At 44.8% G+C, this 8,057-nt stretch overlaps 1 long non-coding RNA gene across 1 annotated transcript; it reads left to right on the top strand.

The window, feature by feature from the left end:
• The first annotated feature begins 4,220 nt into the window (after positions 1-4,220).
• On the top strand, positions 4,221-7,982 carry LOC147581271 (uncharacterized). The gene is made up of 3 exons (XR_015250883.1): positions 4,221-4,285; positions 4,791-4,843; positions 7,331-7,982. It is a non-coding gene; the product is annotated as an uncharacterized LOC147581271 (long non-coding RNA).
• Positions 7,983-8,057: the final 75 nt, after the last annotated feature.

The following is an 8,057-nucleotide window of genomic DNA, read 5'->3' as shown; positions in this document are numbered from 1 at the left end:
TACTAGGGGAAAATGGAATGTAGGTTGGATTTGTTAAACTGCCTGTAGACCACTATTGATCGGTATGGTGGAATTTTAGATATGTGTTATATAGGATAATTGTAGTGAAAAAAGAGACTACTTACACAATCATTTAAGTGTAATAAATTACTGGAGTGCTTGGGTGGCTCGGTTAAGTGTCCGACTCTGGATGTCATCTTAGGTCATGATCTCATGGTTCATGAGATCAGACCCCTGTCTGTGCTGACAGCACAAAGCCTGCTTGGGATTCTCTCTGCCCTCTCTCCTCCTCCCACCTGCGTGCCTATGTGCATTCTCTCTCTCTTTTTCTCTCTCTCTCTCAAAAATAAATAAACATTGAAAAAAAATTAAAAAAATAAATGTAACAAATTAGTATTGATAGGAGTCACAGGATGTATTGCCCGAATATGCTGTTTTATTAACTCACTGACATTGAATAGAGTTGTTTTGTAGAGTTGCAGTCCCTGAAGTGGAACAGGGGTCCTTAAGACCAGACACACTGGAGTCAAAGAACAGAAGATAACATCTCAAGAACATGATCTCATTCTCCCCCAGTCACTGAATGCCACTCCACCCAGACCCTAATTTTTGCCTTTAAAAACCCTCACTTGTAAGTCGCCAGGCAGTTTGAGATCTTGAGCATTAGCTTCCTGTTCTCCTGGATGGCACCACATGAATAAATAGCCTCTATTTCTTCATTGCCAAACTCAGTATGCATGGGGCACACAGACTCTGGTTTGGTTGCAAGATTGTAGTCCTCTCTCCTATTCTCCCTTTCTCCTCTTTTTTCTCCTTCTTCCCTCCCCTCTCCTCCCCTTACCTCTCCTGCCTCCCTCCTTCCCTCCCCCTTTCCTCCTCCCTCCCTCCCTCCCTTCCTCCCTTCCTCCCTCCCTCCCTCCCTCCCTTCCACTCCCTCCCTCCCTCCCTCCTCCCTCCCTCCACCCTTCCTTCCTCCCTTCCTCCCTCCCTCCACTTCCTCCGTTCCTCTCTTCCTTCCTTCCTCCCTCCCTCCCTCCCTCCCTCCCTCCCTTCCTCCCTCCCTCCCTTCCTTCCTCCCTCCCTCCCTCCCTCCCTCCCTCCCTCCCTCCCTTCCTCCCTTCCTTATTTCCTCCCTCCCTCCCTCCCTTCCTCCCTCCCTCCCTTCCTCGCTCCCTCCCTTCCTTCCTCCCTTCCTCCCTCCCTCCCTTCCTCCGTTCCTCTCTTCCTTCCTTCCTCCCTTCCTTCCTTCCTCCCTCCCTCCCTTCCTCCCTCCCTTCCTCCCTTCCTCCCTCCCTCCCTTCCTTCCTCCCTTCCTCCCTCCCTCCCTCCCTCCGTTCCTCTCTTCCTTCCTCCCTCCCTTCCTCCCTTCCTCCCTCCCTCCCTTCCTCCCTCCTTCCCTCCCTCCCTTCCTCCCTTCCTCCCTTCCTCCCTCCCTTCCTCCCTCCCTCCCTTCCTTCCTTCCTCCCTCCCTCCCTCCCTCCCTTCCTTCCTCCCTTCCTCCCTCCCTCCCTTCCTCCGTTCCTCTCTTCCTTCCTTCCTCCCTTCCTTCCTTCCTCCCTCCCTCCCTTCCTTCCTTCCTCCCTCCCTCCCTCCCTCCCTTCCTCTCTTCCTTCCTCCCTCCCTTCCTCCCTTCCTCCCTCCCTCCCTTCCTCCCTCCTTCCCTCCCTCCCTTCCTCCCTCCCTCCCTCCCTCCCTCCCTCCCTCCCTCCCTTCCTCCCTCCCTCCCTCCCTTCCTTCCTCCCTCCCTCCCTCCCTCCCTCCCTCCCTCCCTCCCTTCCTCTCTTCCTTCCCTCCCTCCCTTCCTCCCTCCCTCCCTCCCTCCCTTCCTCCCTCCCTCCCTCCCTCCCTTCCTCCCTCCCTCCCTCCCTCCCTCCCTTCCTCCCTCCCTCCCTCCCTCCCTTCCTCCCTCCCTCCCTCCCTTCCTCCCTCCCTCCCTCCCTCCCTCTCTTCCTCCCTTCCTCCCTTCCTTATTTCCTCCCTCCCTCCCTCCCTTCCTCCCTCCCTCCCTTCCTCCCTCCCTCCCTTCCTTCCTCCCTCCCTTCCTTCCTCCCTTCCTCCCTTCCTCCCTTCCTTATTTCCTCCCTCCCTCCCTCCCTTCCTCCCTCCCTCCCTTCCTTCCTCCCTTCCTCCCTCCCTCCCTCCCTTCCTCTCTTCCTTCCTCCCTCCCTTCCTCCCTTCCTCCCTCCCTCCCTTCCTCCCTCCTTCCCTCCCTCCCTTCCTCCCTCCCTCCCTTCCTCCCTCCCTTCCTCCCTCCCTCCCTTCCTTCCTTCCTCCCTCCCTCCCTCCCTCCCTCCCTTCCTCTCTTCCTTCCTCCCTTCCTCCCTCCCTCCCTTCCTCCCTTCCTCTCTTTCTTCCTCCCTCCCTCCCTTCCTTCCTTCCCTCCTCCTTTCCTTCTCTCCTGATACTAAACACAACCTAGCATATCCTGATTAATGCAAACTTCACACCTCCTTCACACAGTTGTAAGGATTGAACATCAAGGATACTGGGGGCATAGAGACACATAATAAGCCTAATACATTTATTAATATTTTGTATCACCCAAACTCATTGTATTAGGGATAAAAATGTCGGGGCTTAAAGGAGTTAAGTGATTTACCACAACCACCTAATTTTGAATATAGCTAAAAATTTCCAATTTAGGGTTCTTTAAAATATATTGCAATTTGCACTGAAATCAGAGGCTCGCTTCAGTGAAAGAGACATTTAGATACGTTGGATCTGTTGAGTGTGAGGTTAGTCTATTCAAATGACAACTGATGGGGTGCTTGGGTGGTTCAGTCAGTTGAGTGTCTGAACTCTCAGTTTGAGTTCAGGTCATGATCACAGGTTCCTGGGGCCAGGCCCTGCACTGGGCTCCCCACTGAGCACAGAGCCAGCTAAGGATTCTCTCTCCTCCTCTCCCTCAGCTCCTCCCCCAGTTGGTCTCTCTCTCTCAAATAAAATTTTTAAAAATAATAAAAATGACAACTGAGTTTATTTCAAGAAAGTAGCCAACATGTTAAAATTTTAGTGATAACCAGTGTTGATCTCAAGTTTGTAATTGTTGGGTGGTACTTATTAGTAATTTAGCTGACTAACTCTATATCCACTTATGAAAGTTTTCACGTTTTTGAGGAGAGGAGTCGTTCTTTCTCTAATTTTGTTTTTAACTTTAAATTTCTTTCAGTGAACATTCTGGAAGTAGTAATGACCTACTTTAAAAAAAAAAAAGTGACCTTTTAAGAGAAATTCCCAGGAAACATGTTACTTTAGAATGGCATATTAATTAATATGTGTGTTAATTAATAAATATGTAGGGGAGCAAATTTTGCCACCCCCAGATATCCCCGTTTGGTATATTGGTTATTTTAGGCTGGTTATTTTTAAGAAACTTCAAATGTAGGTGAAGCTCTGAAATCCAAGTAAAAGTTATCCTTTTGTAAAGATAAATTTACATACATAAGGGAAATCTCCATTTGTAAGCCTGTCTGCTTTGCTGTACAAGGAAGAGGGGGGAATGATTCTAACTCTCTAGAAAAACTTAACAATGGAAAAGACAACTACTTAAGTCTGCATAACAACCTTACCTTTGTTTACTGTGCTTTTCCTCAACACTTCCCATAACTGACTCCCCACACCCAATATCTGCTTTTGTCTTTGGCTGAGGATGGTATTTAAGGTGATGTCTTTGGCCATTTGGGGAATTACTCCGTTTTTCTGGGTCTCCCTCTCCACCATGCAGGAGGTATGTATGTTATTGAACTTTTGTTTGACTTTCTCCTGTTAATCTGTCCCGTGTCAATTTGATTCTTAGACCGGCTAGAAACACTTCTAAGGGTAGAGAAGAAATTTTCCTCCCCAACACTCTTACAAATGGAGATTTCCCAAATGTAAATATTTCTTACAAAAGGGTAACTTCTACTTGCATTTCGGAGCTTCTTCTGTGTTTGTAGTTCCTTAAAAATAGTCAGCTTGAAATAATCACCATGCCAAGAGGCATATCTTGGGGTGGCAATATTTGCTGTCTTACAAATACAGTAATGACTATAAGTATTTTTTACTTCAAGTATTTTTCTAGTGTTTTTATAAATTACTACAATTAAACAATGATTTTGAGTTAGATTTTTTTTTTTTCTCCTGTTGGTAGCTTTTCATTGTGAGTCAATATGGGGTGATGATTCTGCTTGTGGATTTGGCTTCTGTAACAATGGATTCTCTCCATAGAGAATGCCCGTTGGGAGACATTCATACCCAGCTCCCAACTAATGATTTTGTAATGGAATAATCGTGAGTCTGCTCCTTGGTAAGTTACAGGTAAATTACTCGAGCATTGTCATAAAGAAACTTTATTTGTAGCAAGTAAGGAGATGACAGAATAACTTCCAAAGCCATGACTCCCTGAGCAGGGATGAGTGTTTTTCTTTTTTTTAAGGTTTTTTTTTTTTTAACATATATTTATTTTTGAGAGAGAGAGCGCCAAGCGGAGGAGGGGCAGAGAGAGAGAGAGAGAGAGAGAGAGAGAGAGACAGAATCTGATGAAGGCTCCAGACTCTGAGCTGTCAGCACAGAGCCCGAGGCGGGGATCGAATTCACTAACCACAAGATCATGACCTGAGCAGAAGTCAGACCCTCAATGACTGCTGCCCGGGTGCCCCTGGGTTCTTTTTATTTAGAGTGAGAATGAATATTCAGAAAGAGGAGCTTTGTCATTACATGTAAAAGTGGGCATAAAGTTGCACAGCCTTACTGAGGAAACACGCCTAAGTACGTATTCTATGTATATTAATGAAGTTGTACTCATCTTTCAGGTGGAGACTTTCACATTATAATGGAACAGAAGTAACTGTTGGACAAGGGGAAGGTAGTATGGGCATGATCTGAGAGCCAGAGCTCACCTAAACTGGTTGGGGTCTTGGGGGCTCACTACTCGGGTAGGGAAAGCAAGGCCTTGCTTACTTTTGATATAGCACAGGGAGTTTTACCACTGATTTATTGTCTCCAATGTGGTTAAGCTATTTCCTGGCCTCAGAGACTGTTAGTTTTTGCATTCCCTTTGTTCCCTTAAAACCCTTGACCGCTAAGGTTTTTGCATTTCTTTGTAATTCTGATACCTTTTGGAAAGTTCCGTAGGATGTGCATACATCAAGGAAGTAGGGCATAGATCAAAGAAAATAGCTGGGGGCCTAAAACCGACTTCTCTTGTGGCCGGAAAGCTTTGTCTCATTTTTCTTTTTCTGGGGACCCCTAACTCTTTCTGCCTACAATTCTATTATTTTGCTACTCAGGCTAAGTATGCTAGTTTGTATAAAGAGCTTATAGAACGGTTTTCAGGGTCTTATTGTTGCAGGATTTTTTTACCTCCATATCCAAGGTTTGTTGTCTCCATGCTTTGAAGAATGCAGAGGTGAACACAAAATAAAATGAGCCACAGGCCAAAGTTTATTAGAGGAGAAGATCAGTAAGAAAGAAAAGTATGAAAGCTGTCTTTACAGAGAGGGGGCATTCAAAAGTAAATGGCCAGGACTGTAGGCTAGGAGCTTTGTTTTATAGAGTTTTGGTAGGCTTCCTTCCCTCCCCCTTGTTCCTTCTCAGGTTCCACTCTCACTGGCTAGGTACCTCGAAATGCGTAGTCATTCCTTTTTTTGATTGGCTCATTTTTATCATATGAGGGATGGTTTATGGCCATACCCTTCCTATGGGTCCTACATCTTATGGCTGACTAGTAATTTTTAGTCAGGTCTCCGTTGGTCAAATTGCTGAGGAAAACCTGAGGGGAGTAGGCGATGTCTGTCGCATTCTTAAGAGGAACTTTATGCCTGAGGGAGTTTGCTCCAGGTCAGACATTCCCAGAAGAAATGTTTTAAAATATGTGTTTTTCCTCCACCCCGGTTCTTTTAAGCCCCGGACTCTTCTTTTCTGCCTACTGAATCCTATCTTTCCCTATCATACTATTTTGAAAATAGCATCAGCGTAATTTTCCGCACAGTGTGGTGGTTCAGAGTATGGGCTTTGGAGCCCAGGGAGTGTAGTACATACAGCTTTACATCCCACTAACTTTGTGATCTTAGGCAAGTTACTTGGTTTTTTTGAACCTCAGTTTTCTCATCTGTAAAATGAGAAGAAACCCTACCTCAAAGGATGTTACAAAGTTAAATGTGGCATGAAATATAAAATTCAGTGAATAAATAATAATTATTACCAAATAACTATTAACATAATCTTAGAAACCAACCTGAAGAAATATACAGAGGGTAAATCTTTGGTGTGGAGTAATTCCTCATCCTATTTATAGGATTTGAAAAATTTTAAACAATCTAAGTGTGATTAAAGACAATTACAAGATATCTGTACAACGAAGTTTATGGAGTATTTTTGTTAATATCAGTAAGAAATGCTTTGAATGCTTTTAGCATGTGAATATTCAGTAGGTCATTTTAATGATTTATGCACCTGGGTGGCTCGGTTGATAAGGCTCAATTTGGCTCACTTCGTGATCTCCCTGTTAGTGAGTTCAAGCCCCGAGTCAGGCTCTGTGCTGACAGCTCGGAGCCTGGAGCCTGCTTCAGATTCTGTGTCTCCCTCTCTCTCTGCCCCTCCCCCACTCATACCCTGTCTCTCTTTCTCTCTGTCTCTCAAAAATAAACATTAAAAATTTAAAAAAAAAGAAACATTAAAAAAATTATTTGCCCTAATCCCCCACATAGCACACAAACAGTGTTCTGTTGAGTCTTTGAAGAGAAAACATTGCCTTTCATATAATTTGCCTGCACCTCTGCCTTCCTGTTTCAGCTGCTGCTTTGCGATCTGTTTTGGCTGTGGCTGGCAGGCATTTTTCCTTATGAATGACTCTTGCATCTCTCCATAGCCATCCCTCCGCATCTATTCCTGGCTTGAACTGCCAGCGTGGTGGCACAGATCCACTCTTGACCTCTAACATCCTCTGAGGCTCTCGCCCTTGCTGTGCTTTGAGCCCAGTATCCCCTGCTACTGATCTCAGCTATTGATATCATCTGCACCCTTCACTAGGCTGGCCTGCTACTCAGCTATACCAAAACAGGTGTGACTGTTTTGTATCTGACAGTGTTTATCTTTCCTACTGACCTACAGGGAGATCCCTGCCCCTTCTTGTGGCTTCTTCTAAATTTTACATGTGGGGGTGGGGGAGTGGGAGTTGGGAAACCTGTTAGGTCCCTAGAAATCCACTCTTGCCATTGAGCCACACAGCCTCTCCATCACTGAGTACATGAGGTTGTCAGGGGCTTAATCACTACCTGTCTGCCCAAGCCCTGTTGGTGATTCTTGCTCAGATTCCATTCTCTTTTGTCATGACTTTGTTTTCCCTTTTCAGGTCATTTCCTGCCAACCTGGCTTGCACAGGACCATCCCATTTATCAGCTATGCTGCTATATGTTTGAAACTGCTGCATGTTTGAACTTCTCAGTTGAGAACACAGAATGAATTATTCCTGGATCCTGATTCCATGGAGATAGGGAACTTTGCTCCAAGAGCAAGTGATCAACTCTGATCAAGTGGAAATCCTTGCTTAGGTCATAATGCAAAATTTAAAAAGCGGGAAAATCTTATAAATAGAAGATGACCTAATTCTGTTAAAACCAAACTTACTGGCATGAGAATCACTACAAGAAAAAATCAAAACGTCTGTAATGTCAATATTTGGATGACACGACTATAGATTTGTTTTCAAATCTCTAAATTTCTACTACAAATTTCATGGTTTTTTTAATTGAAAAATGACACAATTTAAGAAATTGTTGCAAAGAAATAATCCAGAGGCTAACGTCAAATTTATTTAAAGGACAGCTGAACTTTAATTTTCTTTTGTGGGGCACCTGGGCAGCTCAGTTGGTTAAGGGTCTGACTCTCGATTTTGGCTCAAGTCATGATCTCATGGCTCCTGAGTTTCAGCCCCATGTCAGCTCTGTCAGCACAAAGCCTGCTTGGGATTCTCTCTCCCCCTCTCTCTCTGCCCCTCCCTCTATTCTCTCCCTCAAAAATAAATAAATAAATTTTTAAAAATAAATAAAATAAAATCATCTTTAAAAAGTATAGTTTAA

Source organism: Puma concolor, chromosome B2, assembly GCF_028749965.1.
Source record: "Puma concolor isolate L17-30 chromosome B2, mPumCon1.1.hap2, whole genome shotgun sequence".
In the NCBI taxonomy this organism is placed as follows: Eukaryota; Metazoa; Chordata; class Mammalia; order Carnivora; family Felidae; genus Puma; species Puma concolor.
Note: the sequence above shows the minus strand (reverse complement) of the source record. Positions and strands in the feature narration are given on the sequence as shown.